Source organism: Scyliorhinus torazame, chromosome 16 (assembly GCF_047496885.1).
Source record: "Scyliorhinus torazame isolate Kashiwa2021f chromosome 16, sScyTor2.1, whole genome shotgun sequence".
NCBI classification, from domain to species: Eukaryota; Metazoa; Chordata; class Chondrichthyes; order Carcharhiniformes; family Scyliorhinidae; genus Scyliorhinus; species Scyliorhinus torazame.
The window spans coordinates 178728271-178754625 of record NC_092722.1 but is presented as its reverse complement, the minus strand read 5'-3'; the positions used below and the strand labels follow the sequence as shown (position 1 = coordinate 178754625).

Below are 26355 nucleotides of genomic sequence, written 5' to 3'. Positions count from 1 at the left end.
CTGAAATATAGGATAGGATTTTTGCACCACTTTCAGGTGTGCACCAACTCCAGTCGTACCAGAGACACAATATAATATATTTTTCTCTAATAAGAGACACATGTCTGTATCATTGCAGGTTACAATTAACAATTCTGTAACCCCATAATGAAAAAAATACAAAATCATTGCAACAACAATAGTTATAAGGGGACATTCCTCATTGAGGACCTGTGAGGCTAATTCTACTGCCATACTGTCATTAAATTGAGATATGCTCTTCAGAAAAGATAAGCCAGAAAGAGAATGGGAGCCAAATTCCCCTCCTGCATCTTGATCCCGTCCATGAAGCCCTAAGCCCACTTCCCGGCATTGGTGTCACTCACATCTATCATGATTAAAGTAGGCAAATGCACGGATCAAACAAATCGATGGATCTCTACCCCGTGGCCAAACCACCACTTACACAGCCATGCCTCTTAGCTAGAAGGCGCATATTGAAGGGTGTTTTCCATTCCGATAAATGGAAGTCCCTGATATTCTTAAGGATAAAACATTCAGATACGTCCCTGCAAACATAATAAATAGCCCCATAAGATCAGGCAGGAAGTATTATGACGGGGCGAGAGCCTGAATATTTCAACGAGCTGCAGATTGTTACACCAAATTATAGCCTTCTATGAACCTCCCAGAAGCCTAGGCACTAGCCAGATTATCGGATGTTTTTATGGGGTTGTCGAATATTACTCCATGTCGCAGGATAAAGCAAGGCATAATTCACTCCAGCAGCCTTGAGCTGTTTTTAACTTCATCAAAACCTCTATGCTTCTGCCTGTCCACTAACCAATCCTTGGGACTGAAACCCTCGCTTCCTCGTGAAGCCTCACTGGTTCCAGGCTGTGCTGGCAATCCATGAAGTTACGAAAACAAATAATTACAGGCCGGGGCGTTAGTTGTCCCTTGGCCTCAGATGTGCCCTTTCCAACTTGATACGCTCAGCCTTCGCATCCAACTCTCAAAAAACTTCGAATCATTGAATCCCTACAGTGCGGAAAGAGGCCATTCGGCCCATCGAGTCTGCATTGACCCTCTGAAAGAGGACCCTACGGAGGCCCTCTCCCTGTAACCCCACCTAACCTTTTACACTTAGGGCAATGTCATCATGTCTAATGTACCTAACCTGCACATCTTTGGACTGTGGAAGGAAACCAGAGCATCTAGAGGAAACCCACGCAGACATGGGGAGAGAGAACAAGCAAACTCCATACAGTCAGCAAAGGCCGGGATTGAACCCGGGTCCCTGGTGCTGTGAGGCAGCAGTGCTAACCACTGTGCCTATAGGAGTCTTGCCCTCCACTCCTGGCACTGCCGACCCAGAATATTTCTTCCAGCCTCGGTTCTCCAGATCCTACAGGATTTATGATAAGTCACATAGCTGGTTTTCTAAGGATTGAATGCGGGTTCAGCTGAGGAAGCAACATTTTTGATGTTCAGGATCTTTTTCCCCCGTTTCATCAAGCCTTTTGTTAGTATTTTGAAGCTCGGACTCATGAACACTAATATTCTGTGTCAGCGAGCCAAGTTTGTCGTCTATAACACTTAATGATGTTTACAGTCATCTGCAGTGTCTTTGAGAGTGCCGGGTCACAAGCCTGCTTGAGGATCAAGTCGCCATATTGAGGAGTTGGTTCCACCCCAGTTTCATTTGACTGCTCCCTTTTATCGCAACTTTTTTAGAATTCCTTGGCATTTTATCTCCAACGCTCAGCCAAAAATCTTCTCTGGACATACAGTGGAGTATTAACTCTGGTTTCAGTAATATGTTCTGCGTAAACAGGATAAATGAAGGATTAAAAGATGGGTAGCGCCAGAAGCCACGGAAATTGAAACAATGATGAGAATATTAAAATTGGGGTGTTGCTGAACCAGGGGTCATGTTGGGTTGGTGAGTGGAAAGGTGATGGGTAAACTTGACCTGAATGTGAGTTTGAATAGGAGCAGCAGACCTTTAGGTGACCTCTTTATGGAGGTTGCAAGGCTGACCAGGTGAGCATTATAATAGTTTATTTATAATGAAATAATTTATTGCTCTACAAACTGGATATTGTGTTCTGAGCACTAGAGCTCGCTTTCCCAAGCTGAACATTCTGGTGCAATGATATATCTGTAAATCAAAAGCTACTGTACTGTGACTGAATCACCCTGTAGCACATAAAAAAATAAAATGCAATGCTATCCTGGTTAGTAGACTTGGTACTTTTTTCTATTTAAAAAAATTTAATCCTGGCTAGAACTTAACCAACTTTGTTAATTTCCCACCTTTCCCTAAGCCGTCCAATCATCTGTTGACCTTGAATTTGCATTTCCTCTTTTGTGAGAACTCAAGGACAGGAAATGTTGTCATTTTATTCATAACTCTTTCCGTCATGAAGGGCTGATGATCAATTAAGTTGCCAAGTAATCCCACTATATTTGGTCCCGGTATAACAATAGTACTTGGTTATGGATGCAAGTTTATGGATTTCCTGAGGTCTTAAAAGTACACTCATTATTCCAGGTAGCCAGCTAAGCAAGGATATAGCTATGCATATTTCTTTTACAAGCTTTTATTTACAGAGCTATAGACTTCAAACATGCAGCTTCCAATCCAGCTACCACAGTTGTCTGTATCTATTTATAAGAACACAAATAGATCCCGAGTTAATACCCACTACCTACAAACAAAAGTGGTTTCAGCAGATGAGAGATGTTACTGAGGTTCAATGTTCAGTGTCCTCAATAAAACTCCAACACCAGTTGGAGTGTGGACCTCAGGAAGTGGAATGTTGCCCTCAGGAAGCTATGGGTGTGCAAGAAGAGAGACACCTGGAGGCCTTCAAAAAGCAATCCAGCTCGTTCCACACCCCACTCTTTTCTTTCCTTCTTCTACCCCTGCAATTCATTTTTCAAGTAATTTATCCAATTCTCTTGTGAAGGTTTCTGTTGTCTGTATCCAAATTCTAGCTACTCTTTATGCAGAAAAGCTTTTCATTTCGCATCTAGTTATTGACTGTTCAGCTATTGAAGCAGTTTCTCTTTATTTACTGTAACATGCTCTTTATAATTTGAAATATCATAGAGTTTACAGTGCAGAAGGAGGCCATTCGGCCCATCGAGTCTGCACCGGCTCTTGGAAAGAGCACCCTACCCAAGGTCAACACCTCCACCCTATCCCCATAACCCAGTAACCCCACCCAACACTAAGGGCAATTTTGGACACTAAGGGCAATTTATCATGGCCAATCCACCTAACCTGCACATCTTTGGACTGTGGGAGGAAACCGGAGCACCCGGAGGAAACCCACGCAGACACGGGGAGAATGTGCAGACTCCACACACAGTGACCCAAGCCGGAATCGAACCTGGGACCCTGGAGCTGTGAAGCAATTGTGCTAACCACAATGCTACCATGCTGCCCGTAATATGTTTACTCTACCCAAATATGTTGACTCTACCCAATCAAATTATCATTTTCTAAGTATCTAATTATCCTTTATAATATATTCAAACACTTTCCCTACTACTGACGTCAAACTAACAGGTCTGTAGTTCTCAGTTTTCTCTCTCTTTCCCTTCTTAAATTTTGATATTACATCTGATTCTTTCCAATCTACAGGAACATTTCGAGAATCTATAACAAATTTTGAAAGATAACTACCAATGCATCCAGTATCTCTATAACCACTTCCACATTTGGATGTAGCTCATCAGGTCCAAAGGGTTTATCAGCATGCAATCTGATTAATTTTTCTAAGTACTTTCTCTCTATTAATACTGATTTCTTTCAGTTCCACATTTTCGCAAGCCCCTTGATTCCCTAGTATTTCTGGCAGAGTTTCTGCATCTTCCTCCATGAAGACAAACACACTTTGTTTAGTTTCTCTGCCGTTTCCCTATTCTCCAATATAAATTCTCTCGTCTCTGCCTGTAACTGACCCACATTTGTCCTTTGTAATCATTTCTTTTCACATGCCTAAAGAAGCCTTTGCAGCCTGCTTTTATTTGTATTCATATTCTCTTTTCCTTTATCAATTTCTTGATCTTCCTTTGCTGAATTCTAAATTGCGCCCAATCCTAAATTTGTCAGTTTTTCTTTTCTTTTTAAAAATGTTTTTAAATTCTCCTCCATTTTCACATTTTCTCCCACATTTACATCCATCAACAATAATCAGCAAGATATGTCAGTCCCCATAATAACAACGATCCCATCTACCCAACCAACCCCCAAACCTCAACCCGCATGTTTACATAAACAAATGACAAAAAGGAATCGGGGATTACCCATAGTCACCCTTAATCTTACACAGCTCCCACCCCAGGTCTCCAGCTCCTCCCGTCCACTGCCTCTTGTAAAACCCCTACCCCCCATCCTTGGTTCCTTCCCCCCCAACTTTCCACCCCTGCTAGACCACTCGGACCCTGTTCTGCCAGGCTCCGATGGCCGCAGCCCCTCCCCCCACCTCACTCCCGTTCACTGGCCGGCACAAACCGGCCAGCGTGGAGTCCCCCGCCTGGGTCCCTTTCCCACTTGCCCGGCACCAGGAAAGCCCAAAGATCCCCTTTTAGCACACAAACCCCGCATATCCACCTACACCCCAAAGAACTCTCATTTCGAGTGAAAGTCCCATCCCTTCCCTTGTCCAAATATATACCACCTTGGCTCCTTTAATCCCTACACCCGCGCGCAGTGTTACAAAAAAGAAGAAAATACAGTCATGAGGTTACATCGGCACATGGCCATTCCTCAATTTGTCAGTTCTGCCACAGTCCTTCTGCTTTCGCAAACTCCTCCGCTGCTTCCGCCGTTCCAAAATAAAAGTCCCTGAGTTTGTAAGTCACCCTCCGCTTCGCTGGATATACAATGCCGCACCGCACCTTGCTAATGTACAGTGCCCTCTTCACCTGGTTGAAGGCAGCCCGCCTCCTTGCCAGCTCCACCGTAAAGTCCTGGTATACACGTATACCAGCTCCAGCCCACTGCACCACCCGCTTCTGCTTGGCCCAGCTCAGGACCTTCTCCTTCACCCTGTACCTACGGAAGCACAGAGTCACTGCCCTTGGCGGCTCACTCGCCTTTGGTACAGGCCTCCACGACCGATGAGCCCGATCCAGTTCATATCGGGAGGGGTCCTCCCCCTCCCCCAATAGTTTTGCCAGCATCGCGGCAAAATACTCAGTCGGCTTCGGTCCTTCAACTCCTTCGGGCAGCCCCACAATCCTCAAGTTCTGTCGCCTGGATCTATTTTCCAGGCCTTCCATTTTTCCTCGCAGATCCTTGTTAGTCCGCATCTCTTTCCCCATCGAGGCAAGTTGATCACCGTGCTGCAATAACGTCTCCTTCACTTCCTTCAGCGCCTCTCCTTGCTCTCGCACCTCCGCCATTGTGCTCGCCACCTCCGTCCTCACCGGGGAAACCGCCTCCTCCACCAGCACACTCAAAACCTCCCTCATCTCCTTCCTCACCGTCTCCATGCATTTCGCAATCTGCGCCAACTGCTTTTCAAATTCCACAGCCATCACCTTGGTTATTTCTTCAGCCGTAAGCAGTGCGGCCTTCCCTGGTGCTCCAGTCTCCATTTTTCCTGGTGACCCCGCGGTGACCTTTCCACTCCCCAACGGACCTCCAGCTGTTTTTTTGCTCACCCTCGACATTTTTCTTTGGTTTTTTTTCCCTCCTGTGTCTTCTCCGTGCCTTCTCCCTGCTTCTGCCGCCTCCGTGGACCCTGGGACCGGGCTTAAAGCCCCGAAAATGCCGTTCCCGAGTGGGAGCTCTCCATTGTGCGGCCGCCTCCCGCCCGCCGTCACTGGAAGTCCAATTTGTCAGTTTTTCTGACCAACTTAGAAGCCACTTTCTTTAATTTAATGCAGTCTTTAATTTTTGTTAACAGCAATTGATTCACCTTCCTTATTGGGATATTGTGTCTTCAAGGAATATATATTTGTTGTTGACCACGTAATACCCCTTTTTAAATGCTAACCATTGTCTGTCTACTGTTAAATTATTTTGTATATTTTTCCAATTTACCGTGGTAAACTCGCACCTCATGTCTTCATGATTTCCATTGTTCAGATTCAAGACCTTAGTTTCAGATTGAACAATATCACTTAACTTAATGTTCACACATATTATGGTCACTATTTCCGACAGTTTTTTTTAAGGTATTTTATTCCAAACACATGTAACAACAGCAAAATGCAAAATACACAGACCATACGATCACAGTCCATGGTTTGTACAATATTTCCCTTTTATCCCCCTCCCCGCGATGAACAATTCCTCAAATAGCACCATGAACAACCCCCACAGCAACTCTAAACCATCCGCTGACCCCCTCAACTCGAACTTAATCTTCTCCAAATGGAGAAAGTTGTACAAATCCCCCAGCCCCTCGATGACATATCCGACCTCCAATTTAAAATGATCAGTCACCGGGCAATTAGAGAGACGATGGTCATGATATCGGCCTCCTTTCCCTGCAGTAGCTCTGACGCTTCTGATGGCCCAAAAATTGGGTCTGGCTTGACCTCCACCCCCACTTCCTTGGATAGCGTTCCAAACACTACTTCCCATTAGCTCTCCAGCTTGTTGCAACCCCAGAACAATGCGCATGATTTGCCGTACCGTACCCCACCCGCACTTCACACACCCATCAGCCACCCCCTGGAAGAACCTACTCATCCTCACCCGGGTCATGCATACCCTACGCACCAACTTGAACTGAATCAAGCTCATTCACGCGCAGGAGGCGGCAGAGTTCACCCATTGCACCGCCTCGCACCATAATCCCCAACTTATTTCCCTCGCCCAACTCCTCCTCCCATTCATTCTTGATCCTCACCACTTGCTCCCCCAACCACCTGTATGTATGTGTGTGTATATATATATATATCTCCAATCCTGCTCTCCCCCAACTAATCCAGGTGCAGCAGTTGCTTCAACAGTGTGCACTCAGCAGCTTGGGAAACACCCTCTATTCTTTCCGCGCACAGTCCAGCATCTGCATATATCAAAACTCACTGCCCCTTTGTAACCTTTCCCGCAGCTTGTCCAGACCCGCAAACTTCCCTTTCGAGAATGTCCCTAACCCTTCCCAGCCCCGCCTCCCTCCAGTTCCCATACATCCCATCCATTTCCTCCAGTTTGAAGTTGTGGTTCCCACACAGTGGCGTCAGCAATGACATCCGCTCCAACTTAAAATGCTCCTGAGCTGGTTCCACACCCTGAACGTCAATTGCACCACCGATTCCCCGTGTACCTCCCCAGAGCTAACAGCAGTGGACGCCTCTTCCACCCTGACCCACTCCGCCCCCCCAACCACCTCCACATTCGCCGCCCAATAATAGTGCAGCAGGTTCGGGAGTGTCAACCCCCCTTTCTGTCTCTACCTCTGCAACGGAGCGCTCTTTACCCTTGATACCTTCCCCACCCACATGAACTCCGAGATCAATGTCTCCACCCTCCGGAAGAAGGCCTTGGGGAGGGAGATCGGAAAGATCTGGAAAACAAACAGGACCTTGGCAAGTACAAAGTGTCCCACCTCTTAAAATCCCCCTTAACGTCCTCCACTAACATTGTCAAATTCCACCTGTGCATCCTAGCCCATTCTTACATCATCTGTATCCCCAAATACGTAAACCTTTTTCGAGCCACCTTAAGTGGCAATGCTCCCAAATTGGCCTTCCGCCCCACCACATTCACCAGAAATATCCAGCTCGTCCCAACATTCAATTTATACCCGGAGAAAGCCCCAAACTTCTCCAACAGTCCCATGATCCTGTCCATACTCTCCAGGGGGTCCGACACAAACACCAATAGGTCACCCGCGTATAATGATACCCGGTGCTCCCTGCTCCCCTTCACAATCCTTTGCCACTCTGCAGACTCCCAAAGGGTCATTGCCAAGGGTTCAATTGCCAGTGCGAATAACACCAGCAACAGCGGACACCCCTGCCTCGATCCTCTGTGCAATCCAAAACCTGGTGAACTCATCTTGTTCGTGCACACACTTGCCACTGTGGACACATACAGCACACACATCCACGCCACAAACTTCGGCCCAAAATTTCAAATAAGTACCTTCACTCCGCCCGATCAAAGTGGGGGCGATTCTCTGAGCACGTTTGGCGTGGCGCCGATATGACAAAGTCCCACCGGTGCCGTTCACCCCTGGTTGCTGCCGACGGGAAATCTTCGCGAACGGTCGGGGGGCCAGCCTGTGGGGGAGGGGGGGGGCTCCTTCACCGGGTGGGGAGGGGGCTGCCCCCGATGGGGTCTGGCCTGTGATCTTGGGCTCCATATTGGTGAATCGCCCCCCCACACCTATGGAAACAATAACTTCTGGCGCCTGTCCCCCTGACGGAATCATAACCACATTTAACAACCGCCTGATATTGCTAGAGAGCTGCCGGCCCTTTACAAAACCTGTTTAATCCTCAGAAACCACCCCTGGCACACAAAAGAAAAGCCATACTATGGCATAATGGTTAAGAAAATAGATACTGGAAATCTAAAGTCCAGCTCGTTAAGGAAACTAGACAAATGAAGTTTCCAAGGAGTCTGGAGTTAACAGAACAGAGGAAACTGAACTAGTGGGGCAGCACGGTAGCATTGTGGCTAGCACAATTGCTTCGCAACTCCAGGGTCCCAGGTTCGATTCCGGCTTGGGTCACTGTCTGTGCGGAGTCTGCACGTCCTCCCCGTGTGTGCGTGGGTTTCCTCCGGGTGCTCCGGTTTCCTCCCACAGTCCAAAGAGGTTGAGGTTAGGTGGATTGGCCATGATGAATTGCCCTTAGTGTCCAAATGTGCCCTTAGTGTTGGGTAGGGTTATGGGGATAGGGTAGAGGTGTTGACCTTTGGTAGGGTGCTCCTTCCAAGAGCCGGTGCAGACCCAATGGGCCGAATGGCCTCCTTCTGCACTGTAAATTCTATGATCTATGAGAACAGATTACTATGCAGTAAAGTCACAGAAAGCTGAAGAGGCATTGGATCATGAGATATATGCAGTAGTGCAAAGGTTTGTGAGAAATTACTACAGTTTAGGAGACATTATTTGACATAATTATAGAAATCGGTGGCTGGACCTTGGGAGTTTGTGTAAAACCTTTTAAGTCAAATGAAACCTGAAAGGAAAGGTATCAAACCTGAAAGCGAAAACTTGAGGGAAGCAGCAGAGGGAAAGCATAATTTAAAAGAAGATTTGAAAGTGTGACTTCTGAAAGCGGAAATTGAAATCACTGGTGTGGAAGCCATAGTTCAGTGAGACACGGCGGTTCATGGTATCGGAATAACCTGGGAGGATTTTGCGGAGAAATTCACAGACATTCACTTGGGTTCAGCCTTGCCACAGTCATCTTGTATGTTTTAAGTGTTAATGAGACCATAGTAATTTAAGATGTACTCTAATCAGTGTTAATCCTAAAACCTGTGTTTATTTGTTAAGTTAAGGGGGGAGTGGGGGAGTGAAGCAGTATTGTATTATAATCCAATTTTTTCATGTTTAATAAATTTTTCTTGTTAAAACTAATTATTGGTCCCGTGACTTGTTTGTATGATTTTTTAAAAAGCGCAAGTTCCAGACTTTTGAGCCAGGGTTCCATTTTGGGACTTTCCCACCCAGTTATAACATCAACTGGGATTGTAACAATACTAAATCTAAAATAGCCTGATACCCATTTGATTCTTCAACATGCTGCTCCAAAATTCATCTTGTACACACTCCAGGAATTCATCTTACACAGCACTATTGGGAATTAGGTTTAACCTAAATGTAAATTCAAGTCAATGCATGTCCTATGTTCCATGTAGCTCTAATTACCTAATTTATTTTGTGCCCAACGTTACTACTACAGTTTGGTGGCCTATAAATAATTCCCACTAACCCTTGCTGTTTCTTCACTCCACTCAAACTCGTTCTACGTCTTGAATCGCAGTCCAAGATCGTCTCTTGCTAATGTACTTATCTTGTCCCTTATTAACAGTGCTACCCCACCTCCCTTTTCATTTTTGCCTATCTTTCCTAAATATTCTTGAATATTCGGTGTTCGGTCTTGGTCCGTTGCTCACTCGTGTTACTACTACACATAGCTGTGTGAAATGGGTCGCGTCACATATCGCTCAAATGTTTGAGATGTTTTATCCTTTCAAGTTAATCTGAGATAAACTGAGCACTTTAGGGACAAAGTGGACTTTCAGCCCATTAATGAGTTTGTGGAATATATAGTGAACCATGATCTGATTGGGGTAGCCATTCTCCCACAAGATAGCTTTGATGCGCCCTGTTTTGGCATCAGGCTTGCATGGTGAGCAAATGGCTTGGGCTCTATTTACAAGGTTGTAGATAAGGTCTGTCTTAAAAATACATGGAACTGAGGAATCCCAATGTATATATTGATCAGAGAAGTTGGACTTACGGTAGGCAGTAGTAGAGAGCCCTTTGGCAGACTTCTCGACTAGCATGTCAAGGAAAGGGAACTTGTTTGACTGCTCCATTTCAAAGGTGACTGAGTACAGGATGGAGCCCATTAAGATGTGTAAAGAAATTCTTACATGCAACTGCATATTGAAATATAGCAAATCCATCATCTACCTATCGAAAATATGTTGGGAGTCATTCCATCAAAGGTGTATTTCCCATGGCAACTGACCTTTAAAGGCGTTAGTGAGAGCTGGGCCTAAGAGGGGATCCCATGGCAAAACCATGTTTTTGGGCACACATGGTGCCATTAAAACTGCATTCAGACGCATAGGTTGCTGAGTTCTGTCTCGCTCTACTTCTCTTTACCCACATGGTTCAACCGCTTTCTGATTGTGTTGCAGCCCAGGGTGGGAACAGGGGTGGATATATTCTTTACGTCATTTTAATGTTCCAATTAGACCACTCCTCAATCTCTATACGAACCAAGTGCATTGAGCCTAGCATTTTATTACCTGGGTGACCCTCATTCAATGTCAGTATATTCTTCCTGGGGTACTGTTTAAAAATTGAGTACAGCACTGCAGATGATGTCTAGCTAAAATTCTGTTCAGTAGAACAATCCTACCCATTACATTGTGCCACCTTTCTTTTCACAACTGTAATTTGTAGTTCACCTGAGAAGCTCCGGTGAAGACCTAAAGCAGTCATCACACTCCTGTTATATATTACTTGATAAGTCAACAATAAACCGTAGATTGATAAACTCTCAAAACTGAAATCTTTTAAAGACTGTTCACATATCCTGGTCCACAATACCAGAATGTTTCTGTATTTTGTAACTATCTGCAGCATTCTGCAATGTAAAGTCGCGATACTCTGCATGATTTTCACAGACCTCAAAATCAACGTGAACAGAAGCACTTCGAGGCAATGCGAGTCTCTCAGTCATCCTTCTCTCTCTACCTCAAGTATAGAAACATAGAAAATAGGTGCAGGAGGAGACCATTCGGCCCTTCGAGCCTGCACCACCATTCAATATGATCATGGCTGATCATGCAAATTAGTATCCCATTCCCCTTTCTCTCCATACCCCTTGATCCCTTTAGCCGCAAGGGCCATGTCCAGCTCCCTCTTGAATATATCCAACGAACTGACCCCAACAGCTTTCTGTGATAGAGAATTCCACAAGTTCACAACTCTCCTGAGAGATGAAGTTCTTCCTCATCTCAGCCCTGAATGGCTTACCCCTTAGTCTGAATGTGGAGATGCCGGCGTTGGACTGGGGTGGACACAGTAAGAAGTCTTACAACACTTGGTTAAAATCCAACAGGTCTATTTGGAATCACTAACTACGAAAGCCAGTGATTCCAAATAAACCTGTTGGACTTTAACCTGGTGCTGTAAGACTTCTCACTGTGCCCTTATTCTTAGGCTGTAACCCCTAACTCTGGACGTCCTCAACATCGGGAAAATTCTTCCCGCATCTAGCCTGTCCAGTCCAATCAGGATTTTATATGTTTCTATGAAATCCCCTCTCCCTGGACAACCCAGCCGATCCAGTCTTTCTTATGTCAGTCCTGCCATCCCGGGAATTAGTCTGGTGAACCTGTCCTGGAAAACATAGTTGTTCTGCGTGCTAAAATCTGATTGTGGGAAAGACCGAGTTTAAAATAGAACAAAATTTAGCATCCAGGAACGGATTCCCTGAATTTCAATCTTTTTTAAAAAAAAATTAAAATTGATGACCTTTAGTAACTCAACTTACCTATGTATAGGGCAGCACGGTGGCGCAGTGGTAGCACTGCAGTCTCACGGCACCGAGGTCCCAGGTTCGATCCCGGCTCTGGGTCACTGTCCGTGTGGAGTTTGCACATTCTCCCCGTGTTTGATTGGGTTTCACCCCCATAACCCAAAAGATGTGCAAGGTAGGTGGATTGAACAGGCTAAATTGCCCCTTAATTGGAAAAAATGAATTGGGTACTCTAAATTTATAGGGAAAAAAAACTTACCTAAGTATTAATTGATGCTTGCAGAGGGAATATATTCCTTTCTTAATGCTGCAGATTAACCTGTACAACCACCAGGAAGTGATAAAATTAGTCTTGCATGGACCCTTGCAAGATTTGTCAGAATAAAGCAGAGTGTATCTGTGAGCCCTAATGACCTCTTGCTTCTCTTGCAGTTTCGGCATTAAATAAAATTTAATTCATACAGTTAATATATGCGCAGCACGGTAGCACAGTTGTTAGCATTGTTGCTTCACAACAAGAGGGTTCCTGGGTTCGCTTCCCGGCTTGGGTCACTGTCTGTGAGTCTGCGCGTAGTCCCCGTATAGAACATAGAACAGCACAGAACAGGCCCTTCGGCCCTCGATGTTATGCCGAGCATTGTCCGAAACCAAGATCAAGCTATCCCACTCCCTGTCATTCTGGTGTGCTCCATGTGCCTATCCAATAACCGCTTGAAAGTTCCTAAAGTGTCCGACTCCACTATCACAGCACGCAGTCCATTCCACACCCTAACCACTCTGAGTAAAGAACCTACCTCGGACATCCCTCCTATATCTCCCACCTTGAATCTTATAGTTATGCCCCCTTGTAACAGCTACATCCACCCGAGGAAATAGTCATTGAACGTCCTCTCCATCTATCCCCCTCATCATCTTATAAACCTCAATTAAGTCGCCTCTCATCCTCCTCCGCTCCAAAGAGAAAAGCCCTAGCTCCCTCAACCTTTCCTCATAAGACCTATCCTGCAAACCAGGCAGCATCCTGGTAAATCTCCTTTGCACCCTTTCCAATGCTTCCACATCCTTCCTATAGTGAGGTGACCAGAACTGCACACAATACTCCAAATGTGGTCTCACCAGGGTCATCTACATGGGTTTCCTCTGGGTGCTCTGGTTTCCTCCCACAAGTCTCAAAAGACGTGCTGTTGGGTAATTTGGACATTCTGAATTCTCCCTCAGTGGGCCCGAACAGGCGCCGGAGTGTGGCGACTAGGGGATTTGCACAGTAACGTCATTGCAGTGTTAATGTAAGCCTACTTGTGACAATTATAAAGATTATTATTATTTGTATCTATCTCAGCTTTGTTGCAAGCAGAGTTATGAGATGACTCATTAGGTGATGATAAGATTTGATATTGACCTATAATTTAAAATATACCACAAATACACACACTTGTTAGAGCTGAGTAAAGGATATTTCCTTGGAAAACATATTTTGAATATAACCAATTACTGTTAATATTAATGATCAAACTATTAAAAATTAAGTAAAAGGATTATTATCCAGAATGCCTCATTTTATACTCCTGATAGGCAGTTGGTGAAAGAAGAAACCAGGGTCCATTTTTATTTATTCTGTATAGATTTATTCATGGAATGAGCTAGTGCAGTATATACCTCCTATATACCTCCCAGCTTAGCTCGCACCCTTGCATCAGTGCCCCTTTATATGTTCTCAAGTAACTCCAATCGATGCCCTCCCCGTATCTTAAATGACTTTAATTTTTTTTTTTAAATAAAAATTTAGGGTACTCAATTCATTTTTTCCAATTAAGGGGCAATTGCGTGGCCTATACACCTATCCTGCACATCTTTAGATTATGGGGCCGAAACCCACACAAACACGGGGAGAATGTGCGAGCTCCACACGGACAGTGACCCAGAGCCGGGATCGAACCTTGGACCTCGGTGCCATGAGGCATCAGTGCTAACCACTGCACCACCGTGCTGCCCTAAATGATCTTAATTGATACTATTAAAGCATCAAAGCCTGTTCTATTACAGATTGACAAATGTCACCATATGTTGCAAAATAGTACTATACCTTTACATGATCAATGAATTTAAAGTGAGAACTCTTGCCATTAATGACACTGATTTTTGAAAATATTTTTTATTCAGTGTAGCCTTAGAGTTTGATGGCCTCTGAGTCAAACTTGGCACTCATCAAATTCCCAGGACCATCTTTGACCCAGTTACCATAGCGACTGCAAATTATACTACCATCTTCAAGAACGTAGCTTAAACAGTAACTAGCTATCAAATGCCAAATATATTGCCAATATGCATTACTTGGCCTCCCATTGCAGACTTGCATCTATACTGAGTGCCTCACCAACTGTGTTACATGGGGATGGTGTTTCTCTTAAGAGGCATTTAATTACCATGATATTACTACCACTGATGAATATTACAAGGAAACTAAATGTCCACTAAAACCAAATGAAGTTTTTAATTTAGGAAAAATTGTCAACTTAATACTGGATGTGCAGTAATTTTCCTGTAATATTTTTTAAAACGGTGTTCATGAGGAAAACTGACACTTCTAGTTGGCAGTACCCAAAATGTTGAGAACCGAGTACTCCTCATTTATTCTGCTCCATCATCCAAAATTTGTATAATACCAATGCAACTGTTGGGTTGCATGGATTCAGTAATCTTTCAGGAAATTGTAGTTCTTGGTGCTCAGCTAAAATCAGTTTAATATTGATAATAAAGATATCTGGCACAGAAGGTGATCATTAAGCTCATCGTGTTTGGAAATGAGATATTTATTAATTTTCTTATAGTTTCAGGTATGTCATTGGCAGCCGAATTAAGGTTCTACAAGAGAATTTGTACTTTTTATAATTGCAGGCGATTAGTATGATATCCAATGCTGTGATATAAGATGAGTTATATGCCTCATGTAGAATGAAACGTTGCCAACAAAGGGCTGCTGTATGCTGCTATATTAAGTCAGCAAGTGAGCTGACAACCTGCAACCAGGATCATGCAATCATGAACATTGAAAGTGTACTTAAGCGAGTTGATTAATTCATAGATTTGATTTAATTTTTTTGTGATTAGACTCCTTTCTAAGAAACTGCCAAATCATTTGTATATCACATTCAGCTATCTTGTAATTTACAGCTCGAGTACAGATTTGTCTTATAGTTGGATGTAGAAGTTTATCTTCAGAATTGCAACATTTGCATTTGCTTCTGAAATCTGCACTGTCATTTCCAGACTTGAGTATTCCAACAGTGCCCTATCTCTCTCGGATTCTATCAGCTATAGCTCATTCAAAACTCAATGGCCTATATTATGTCCTGCTGAAATAAAAGCAAAATACTGTGGATGCTGGAATTTGAAACCAGAACCGTGAATGCTGGAAGAATTCAGCAGCTCTGGCAGCATCTGTAGGGGGAGAAAAAAGTTCAACGTTTTGGGTGCAGAAGACTCTTGAGCTGAAGAGAGTGATAAAACACTGTATTCTCAATGCGGTCTCCTCTACATTGGGGACACTAAATGCAGACTGGGTGACTGCTTTGTGGAACACCTTTGCTCAGCTCACAAGTATGACCCCAACCTTCCTGCTTGCCATTTCATCTCCGCATTTTTGTTCTCCTGCTCACATGTCCGGCCTTCACCTGCTGCAATGCTCCAGTGAAGCCCAATGCAAACTGGAGGGGCAGCACCTCATTTTCCGATTAGGCACATTACAGTACTTCGGACTCAACGTTCAGTTTTTAATAAATATACTTTTATTGAAGATCTTTCCATTTTTAACAATGTAACCATATAAAAACGGATGTTGCAAGTTACAATATAATAGAATCATAACCAGCAGTACAGATCACATCCAAAACTGCCCCCTGTCAACCCACACCCCAACGGTGATTAACTCTTTTAAAAAAAAAAAGGAAATGAATGGCTGCCATCTTGGGTAGAACCCCTTAACCAATCCCTGATTGTGTATTTGACCTTCTCCAAATGCAAAACTTCCATGAGGTCACCCAACCAGGCTGAGGATAGAATAGAATACCTGCACCCAAGCAGAACTCGCCTCCGGGCTATTAACAAGGCAAAGATGGTTTCCGGGTGCGGCGATGACCAGCTGAGTCGCACGTTTCGGCAGCTCCCTGTGAAACGGACTTTTGGGCTCTTGATAGGAGCCCCAACGGCAATTTTAACGGCTGAAAACACCGTGCGGTAAACCAGAAGGGTGTTCCCCCTGGACACGGATGGAAAAAGGAGAGGAAAGTGGCCGGATTGCAGCGGATCCTTTGGAACAACGGCAAGGAAGGCAAGCAGAAACCAAGATGGCGTCGGAAGGTGGCAGTTTCATATGGGGCCCTGAACAACAAGAGTTTTTGAAACGCTGCGTGGAGGAGATAAAAAAGGAAATGAAGAAAGAGTTGTTGGCCCCGATATTACAGGCGATTGAAGGGCTGAAAGAGGAACAAAAGACCCAGGAGCAGGAGCTTCGGGTCGTGAAGGCGAAAGCAGCAGAGAATGAAAACGACATACAGGGCCTGGTGGTGAAGTCGGAGATACAGGAGGCACACCAGAAACGATCTGTGGAGAGGTTGGAGGCACTGGAAAATAACGCAAGGAGGAACAACTTGAGGATTCTTGGCCTTCCTGAAGGTGTGGAGGGGGCGGACGTCGGGGCATATGTGAGCACGATGCTGCACTTGTTAATGGGAGTGGAGGCCCCGACGGGTCCGTTGGAGGTGGAGGGAGCATACCGAGTTATGGTGCGAGGACCGAGAGCAGGAGAAGCTCCCAGAGCCATAGTGGTGAGATTTCTCCGTTTTAAGGATAGAGAAATGGTCCTTAGATGGGCGAAGAAAACTCGGTGTAGTAAATGGGAGAACGCGGTGATCCGCGTCTATCAAGATTGGAGTGCGGAGGTGGCGAGAAGGAGGGCGAGCTTTAATCGGGCCAAAGTGGTACTTCACAAAAAAAAGATAAAGTTTGGAATGCTGCAACCGGCAAGACTGTGGGTCACATATCAAGGGAGGCACCACTACTTTGAGACGGCGGATGAAGCGTGGACTTTTATTGTAGAAGAAAAATTGGAATGATTGGACTACGAAAATGAACGTTTGGACAAAGCGGTGGGATGAGTGGGGGGGGGCGAAGAGGGATTGTATGATTAATCCTGCGGTATGGTAACTTTTCTTTCTCCCACAGGTGGTGATGGGGGGAGGTGGGGAGGGAGAGGAGATGGGGCGTTGGCCATGGGAGGCGGGGCCGAGGGAGAGGCGCGGGCTTGGTTCCCGCGCTATGATAATTATGGCGGGAATAGAGAAGCAGGAAGGAGGGGGCGCCGCACGGGGCGAGCCGTGATCACGGGGGGAAGCCGAGGTCAGCCAGAGTTTGCTGACTTCTGGGAGCAACATGGGGGGAGTAATTACGCTAGCGGGGGGTCTAGCGGGGGGGGGAGGGGGGAATTACTGGGTTGCTGCTGCTGGGGAAAGGGGGGAGTGGGTGCTTAAGGATTTTATGGAGCAGATGGGAGGGGTGGACCCGTGGAGATTTAGTAGACCTAGGAGTAAGGAGTTCTCGTTTTTCTCCTATGTCCATAAAGTCTATTCACGCATAGACTTTTTTGTGTTGGGTAGGGCATTGATCCCGAGGGTGAGGGGAATGGAATATACGGCTATAGCCATTTCGGATCATGCCCCACACTGGGTAGACTTGGAGATAGGGGAGGAAACAAGAGGGCGTCCACCCTGGAGAATGGATATGGGACTAATGGCGGATGAGGGGGTGTGCTTAAGGGTGAGGGGATGCATTGAAAAGTACTTGGAACTCAATGACAATGGGGAGGTTCAGGTGGGAGTGGTCTGGGAGGCGTTGAAGGCGGTGGTTAGGGGGGAGCTGATATCAATAAGGACACAAAGGGAAGCAGGAGAGTAAGGAACGGGAGCGGTTGTTGCAAGAACTTTTGAGGGTGGACAGACAGTATGCGGAAGCACCGGAGGAGGGACTGTATAGGGACAGGCAAAGGCTGCATGTGGAATTTGACTTGCTGACCACAGGCACTGCAGAGGCACAATGGAGGAAGGCGCAGGGTATACAGTATGAATATGGAGAGAAGGCGAGCAGATTGCTGGCACACCAATTGAGGAAAAGGGGAGCAGCGAGGGAAATAGGGGGGGTGAGAGACGAAGATGGAGAGACGGAGCGGGGAGCGGAGAGAGTGAATGAAGTGTTTAAGACATTTTATAAAAAATTGTATGAAGCTCAACCCCCGGATGGGAGGGAGAGAATGATGGAGTTTTTGGATCGGCTGGAAATTCCCAAGGTGGAAGAGCAGGAAAGGATGGGATTGGGAGCACAGATCACGGTAGAAGAAGTGGTGAAAGGAATTAGGAACATGCAGACGGGAAAGGCCCCGGGACCGGACGGATTCCCAGTTGAATTTTACAGAAAATATTTGGACTTGCTCGCCCCGCTACTGACGAGGACCTTCAACGAGGCAAAGGAAAGGGGACAACTGCCCCCGACTATGTCAGAAGCAACGATATCGCTTCTTTTAAAGAAGGAAAAGGATCCGCTACAATGCGGGTCCTACAGACCAATCTCCCTCCTCAATGTAGATGCCAAGGTCTTGGCCAAGGTAATGGCAATGAGAATAGAGGAATGTGTCCCGGGGGTGGTTCATGAGGACCAAACTGGGTTTGTGAAGGGGAGACAGCTGAACACGAACATACGGAGGTTGTTAGGGGTAATGATGATGGCCCCACCAGAGGGTGAAACGGAGATAGTAGTGGCGATGGATGCCGAGAAAGCATTTGATAGAGTGGAGTGGGATTATCTGTGGGAGGTGTTGAGGAGATTTGGGTTCGGAGAGGGGTATGTTAGATGGGTGCAGCTGTTGTATAGGGCCCCAGTGGCGAGTGTGGTCAAGAATGGACGGGGATCGGCATATTTTCGGCTACATAGAGGGACAAGGCAGGGATGTCCTCTGTCCCCATTACTGTTTGCACTGGCGATTGAGCCCCTGGCGATAGCGCTGAGAGGTTCCAAGGGATGGAGGGGAATACTTAGGGGAGGAGAAGAACACCGGGTATCTTTATATGCGGATGATCTGCTACTATATGTGGCGGATCCAGCGGAGGGGATGCCAGAAATAATGCGGATACTTGGGGAGTTTGGGGATTTTTCAGGGTATAAATTGAACATGGGAAAGAGTGAGCTGTTTGTGGTGCATCCAGGGGAGCAGAGTAGAGAAATAGAAGACCTACCGTTGAGGAAGGTAACAAGAGACTTTCGTTACCTCGGGATCCAGATAGCTAAGAATTGGGGCACATTGCACAGGCTAAATTTGACGCGGTTGGTGGAACAGATGGAGGAAGATTTCAAGAGATGGGATATGGTAGCATTGTCAATGGCAGGGAGGGTGCAGGCAGTTAAGATGGTGGTCCTCCCGAGATTCCTTTTTGTGTTTCAGTGTCTCCCGGTGGTGATCACGAAGGCTTTTTTCAAAAGGATAGAAAAGAGTATCATGGGTTTTGTTTGGGCCGGGAAGACTCCGAGAGTGAGGAAGGGATTCTTACAGCGTAGTAGGGATAGGGGGGGGCTGGCACTACCGAGCCTAAGTGAGTATTATTGGGCCGCTAATATTTCAATGGTGAGTAAGTGGATGGGAGAGGAGGAAGGAGCGGCGTGGAAGAGATTAGAGAGGGCGTCCTGTAGGGGGACCAGCCTGCAGGCTATGGTGACAGCCCCATTGCCGTTCTCACCAAGGAACTATACCACGAGTCCGGTGGTGGTAGCTACACTGAAGATTTGGGGACAGTGGAGACGACATAGGGGAAAGACCGGAGCACTGGGGGGGGCCCGATAAGAAACAACCATAGGTTTGCCCCGGGGGGAATGGATGGGGGATATGGAATGTGGCAAAGAGCAGGTATAACGCAATTGAAAGATCTATTTGTGGATGGGAAGTTTGCGAGTCTGGGAGCGCTGACCGAGAAATATGGGTTGCCCCAAGGGAATGCATTCAGGTACATGCAATTGAGGGCTTTTGCGAGGCAGCAGGTGAGGGAATTCCCGCAGCTCCCGACACAAGAGGTGCAGGACAGAGTCATCTCAAAGAAATGGGTGGGGGACGGTAAGGCGTCGGATATATATAGGGAAATGAGAGACGAAGGGGAGACTATGATGGACGAACTAAAAGGGAAATGGGAAGAAGAGCTAGGGGAGGAGATTGAGGAGGGGATGTGGGCAGATGCCCTAAACAGGGTAAACTCGTCGTCCTCGTGCGCCAGGCTAAGCCTGATTCAGTTTAAGGTATTACACAGGGCACATATGACTGGAACACGGCTCAGTAAATTTTTTGGGGTGGAGGATAGGTGTGCGAGGTGCTCGAGAAGCCCAGCGAATCATACCCATATGTTTTGGTCATGCCCGGCACTACAGGGGTTTTGGATGGGGGTGACAAAGGTGCTTTCGAAAGTAGTAGGAGTCCGGGTCGAACCAAGCTGGGGGTTGGCTATATTTGGGGTTGCACAAGAGCCGGGAGTGCAGGAGGCGAAAGAGGCCGATGTTTTGGCCTTTGCGTCCCTAGTAGCCCGGCGCAGAATATTGCTAATGTGGAAAGAAGCCAAGCCCCCGGGGGTGGAGACCTGGATAAATGATATGGCGGGGTTCATAAAGTTAGAGCGGATTAAGTTCGTCCTAAGGGGGTCGGCTCAAGGGTTTACTAGGCGGTGGCAACCGTTCGTCGAATATCTTGCGGAAAGATAGATAGGGGAGAACAAGGAAGGCAGCAGCAGCGGCCCAGGACTTGGGGGGGGGGGGGGAGAGGGAGGGAGGGGGGGGGGGGGGGAGGGAGGGAGGGGGGGGGGGGGGGGGAGGGAGGGATGGGGGGGGGGGGGGAGGGAGGGATGGGGGGGGGGGGGAGAGGGATGGATGGGGGGGGGGGGAGAGGGATGGATGGGGGGGGGGGGGAGAGGGAGGGATGGGGGGGGGGAGAGGGAGGGATGGGGGGGGGGGGGGAGAGGGATGGATGGGGGGGGGAGAGGGATGGATGGGGGGGGGGGAGAGGGAGGGATGGGGGGGGGGAGGGATGGGGGGGGGGGGGAGAGGGAGGGATTGGGGGGGGGGAGGGATGGGGGGGGGGCCTGAGACAAGGCAGTTGCCAATTAGGGCTAGTTTTTATTTTTTGTTATTTAATATTTATTTATTTGTTGTTGTTTTTGTTTAAATTTTAAAAAGGTCATTATTATCTGTATTGTTACAATGTTGTGTAAAGGATGCACAATGTACTGTGTTGGTTGACCAAAAATTTTCAATAAAATATTATTTTTAAAAAAAAACAAGGCAAAGATGAGAACATCCGCCTCCACCCCCATCTGCAGCAGCTGCGAGTCCGAAACCCTGAAAATGGCCACCAAAAGACAAGGCTCCAGCCTGACATTAAGAATTACTGACATGGTATTAAAGAAGGAGACCCAAAAGCTTAGCTACTTGGGACACGGCCAGGACATACAAGTGTGATTAGCTGGCCTTCGAGGAACACCGGTCACACTTGTCCTCCAGTCCCGAAAACAAACCGCTCATCCTCGCCTTGGTCAGGTGAGCCCTATGCACCACCTTAAACTGGATAAGGCTGAGCCGCGCACAGGAGAATATGGTGTTTACCCTGCGAAAGGCCTCATTCCACAACACCTCGTCCAAAATAGTTCCCACTTTGGGAGGGACGGTGGTGACGAGGCAAATCAGGGAAAAGTCCTTTGTAAAAATCTGGAAGTATCAGAACAAGTTTGTCCCAGAGAGTTGAAATTTACCAACAGCTTCTCAAAACTGGCAAACTGCCCCTCCACGAACCTCTAGACCGTTCTCCTCCCATAACCTAAATGTTGAGTCTAAACATTTTTAAAATATAAATTAAGAGTACCCAATTTTTTTCCTATTAAGGGGCAATTTAGTGTGGCCAATCCACCTACACGGCACATCTTTGATTGTGGGGATGAGACCCACTCAGACACTGGGAGAATGTGCAAACTCCACGTGGACAGTGACCCGGAGCCGGGATTGAACCGGGCTCCTCGGTGCCATGAGGCAGCTGTGGTACCCACTGCGCCATCGTGCTGCCCTGATGTCGAGTCTAAACTTGACAGCACAAAAAGATGGTTGCCACAGATAGGGGTCAACAATGACATGAAGCTAGGCTTAAAATGTTGCCTAAATTGCTTCCATATCCTCAAATGGACACCACCACCGGATTCCCCTCTGCCCAGTATGGAAGAAAGGCAGTTACCAAGGCACCAAAACAAGAGCCCCTACAAGAACCCTCCTCCATCTGTCCTTATATGGACCTCTGATCGCGAACCGCGCCAACACCGTCTCAATGTTGGCCGCCCAATAATAAAATAGCAAATTGGGTAATGCTAAACCCCCCCCAACTGTCTATCCCTCTGGAGAAACGTCTACGGATCCTTGGGGTCTTGCCTGCCCAAATAAAGGAGGGCAACAACTTGCTAAATGGCCAGACATTGAAAAATAAATAAAAACCTTGGGGATACATTCATTTTATTAGCCTAGACCCTGCCCGCCAGGCTCAGGCCCATGAGAGGGAGAAAGAACAATATTCAACAGCCATGTATATTGGCCAACAATTGCCAACCCTTGGCAAAGACTGCCTGGTCTTCCGCAATCACCTCTTGGAGACGGGGCTCTAATCGCATCGCCAATACCTTGGCTAGCAGTTTGGCATCGGTGTTCAAAAGCGATGTGGGTCTGTTTGACCCACATTCTGTGGGGTCCTTGTACTTCTTCAGGGTTGAGAGTGGCCAAGACAAAAAGGTCTGAAATTTTTTGTGACAAGGAATTGTGTAAAGTGTAGCACTTTTTAAGATCTGCGGTGAAATGCATGTGCTTCTCGGCCAGTTCAAAGGGTGTCTTCAAGTGGTTAAAAACCTTTTATTTACCTTCTATTACACTCGAGACTATGTATAAAATCACCTTTTCACTCCCGCCACCACCAACACACTGGCAACAATGTGTACCATCTACTAGATTCCCTGCAGCTACTCACCAAGACTACTTCAGTCCTGCAACCTCTACCACCTAGAAGAACAAAAGCAGTAGATGCATGGAAATACTACCACCTGTAGGTTTCCCTCTAAGCACACACCATTCAGACTTGGTACTATATGAAAATGAAATATATTATATTACTGTTCCTTCACTGTTGCTGGATCAAAATTCGAGAACTCCTTTCCTAACAGCACTGTGGACTCCTTTCCTAATAACACTGTGGGTGTACCTGCAGCGGCTCAAGAATCAGAATTTACAATGCAGAAGGAGGCCATTCGGCCCATCGAGTCTGCACCGGCCCTTACAAAGATCACCCAACTGAAGCCCACGTATCTACCTATCCCAGTAACCCCCACTTAACATTTTTTGGAAACTAAGGGCAATTTAGCATGGCCAATCCACCTAACCTGCACATCTTTGGACTGTGGGAGGAAACCGGAGCACCCTGAGGAAACCCACGCAGACACTGGGAGAGCGTGCAGACTCCGCACAGTGACCCAGCTGGGAATCGAACCTGGGACCCTGGAGCTGTGAAGCAACTGGGCTAACCAGTATGCTACCATGCTACCCTGAAGGCGACAGCTTACCACTACATTGGGGATGGACAATAAATGCTGACCTAGTCGGCGACACCCACAACTGTGATATTTCTCAGACATAATACAGGATGAAGTCCATACTAATAGTACATGACTGGTCTAGATTATGTACATGCAAAGGACAATGGCAGTGCTTTGTAAACTATTTTCCAATGTAACCCTATTTTAACTCACCACCATCTTCTCCAGGGTGAAAGAGAGGGGCTGAGTGAGAGCTCCTGAGTGAGAGTGTAGATGGGCTTTAGGTTGGTTTCACAGGTTGGCGCAACATCAAGGGCTGAAGGGCCTGTACTGCGCTGTAATGTTCTATGTTCAGGGCCAGGTGGAGGGTAGGAAAAAAATTAAAAGGGTGGAATTCAGTGACCCAAAAGTCAGAATTCCACCAAAAGGTGACATTTCTCACCCCTGTCAATTAATTCTCATCTTTGTATTGAAATATCATCATTGTCTTTCTTCTTCAGCCCCAAAATTCTTCTTACTCTTGGTGTCCGTTATCCACTTTCCTTTGCCACACCATAAGGAGGTTGTGCAGTCAGCTGCCTAGACCCTTTGCACTGGATTTGTTGAAGAGATTTGAAAACATTTAAAGAATACATATGGTTTTGCAGTACTCAACCATCTCGACTCACAGAGAAGGCCTGCTTGGGTGAGATTTCAGAAACTTCAATAATGGCTGAGCCAAGGGGGCAAAAACATTGACCTCTGCTAGCCTGTGCATGGGGATGCAATCAACTTTCCCTGTGATTCCATTTTTTGGCCTGTTAAAACTCACTGTCCTGGCCTCGGCTTGACAAATGGACACTTTGGAAAGCTCTGAAAGAGAACTCCTGCAAAAAAACTACATCTCTGCAGGAGTGAGGAAGGGGGAGGTGGGGTTGGGGAGTGGACCAACTTGGAGATTTAAATCCTGATTTAAAAACCTTGTTATTAAAAATTAAATGGTGGTAGTCTTTGATCTATTAAGTTATTATTAAGCATGACTGGAGAATTAAATGAAATGGTTTCCAAATTGGAGTCATCTTTTTTGTGTATGAATGAAAACTATTGTCCATCATTATTATTAAAAATGCTCAAATTGGGAAATCAATGATAACCAGTATCAGATCTGTTGCCTTTAATTTAAACGGGTGTGTCAGTCCAAACATCTCGGCACATTTATTTGAGCATGTAATTTTGTACATAATTCTGTAAGTATACTGTGGTTGTGGACATTCATTATTACATCAATACATTTTCCTACTTAAATCATTATAAGTTGCTTGCTGCTCCTAACCCAATTGTAAACGTACACTTCTCATGGGAAAATATTCTTGCCTATTGATTCCACAATGCTCTCTGGCTGTGACGAACTATTTTTTTTAGTCTGATAAAGTTTATGTCTCGAGTCCATTATTAAAAAAACAATATTAAGTAGATATATTTTCATTGCACATGTATTTGATCATAAAGACCAAGGAATACATTTTTGTGTTGGGATGTTTTCTAAAAACAGCCATATAAATCAAAACAGATGCAAAACATATGCATGAAGAGTCGACTTGTCAAGAATCAAAGCAGCAATTTGTGCAAAATTGCAGGATGTCTGACAGTGTGAAAGTAATGGAGTCGGCTATTCTTCCTGGTTGTAGATAAAAGCCATTGACTTTTTTTATTCGGTTATGGGACACAGGCTGTGCCAGCATTTATTGTGCATCCTGAATTGCCCTTGTGGAGGCAGTTAAGAGTCAGCCACATTGCTGTGGGTCTCGAGTCACATGTAGGCCAGATCGGGTAAGGATGGCAGATTTTCTTCCCTAAAGGACATCACTGAACCAGATGGGTTTTTACGGCAATCGACATTGGTCGACATAGTCATCATTAGACATTAAATTCCAGATTTTTATTGAATTCAAATTTCACCCTCTGCAGTAGTGGGATTTGAACCTGGGTCTCCAGAGCGTTACTCTGCGTCTCTGATTTACTAGTCCAGTGACAATACCGCTACGCCATCCCCTCATGAAAGTAAAGTGCAGAATTGGAATTAGAATCAGCTGTGTTGTTTTTTTCCTCTCTTTTATAATTCAATTAGCTGACATTTTCTGCCCAAGCTTGTATCTGAAGAATGACCACTTAGGTGATACACCTGAACAGATGACATTTCTTGCAACAGAGAGATGGGATGGAAACTTGAGAATGGACCACAACCTCAATTGTTCGATTTCAAGAGAAATGTTATCAGTAATGGGAAAACCAGTGTTTCTTGCGGTGTGTTTGCTTGCCCCTTCTTCCATTCCTCTGTTACTGTTGGAAGCTCAGTTTACACTGGAACAGCAAATTTGCTAACTGCAACTCCCTAGTGGATTTGCCTGCAACTCCAGCCACTAAAACTGATCAGGATATCTCTGAATGGATGAAGCTATAGCCTTGATGGCTAAACATGAACCTATGACAAAACATCATCAAACCTTTGTTTGCTGTGAAAAGATTTTGAAGTCTCGAGAGAAAGAATATAAAA

The 26355-nt window shown here is 46.0% G+C and overlaps 1 protein-coding gene across 8 annotated transcripts in view; it reads left to right on the top strand.

Moving 5' to 3' along the window:
- LOC140393260 (gamma-adducin-like) overlaps window positions 1-26355 on the top strand; it is a 308595-nt gene that overhangs the window by 17846 nt on the left and 264394 nt on the right. Inside the window, exon 1 of one of the 8 annotated variants that reach the window (XM_072479534.1) lies at window positions 24489-24507. The exons of the other annotated variants lie outside the window; for them this stretch is intronic. The gene's annotated coding sequence lies outside the window, so the exon portion shown is untranslated. Of the gene's footprint in view, window positions 1-24488; window positions 24508-26355 lie in introns of those variants that run through there. 8 annotated transcript variants of the gene reach the window in all.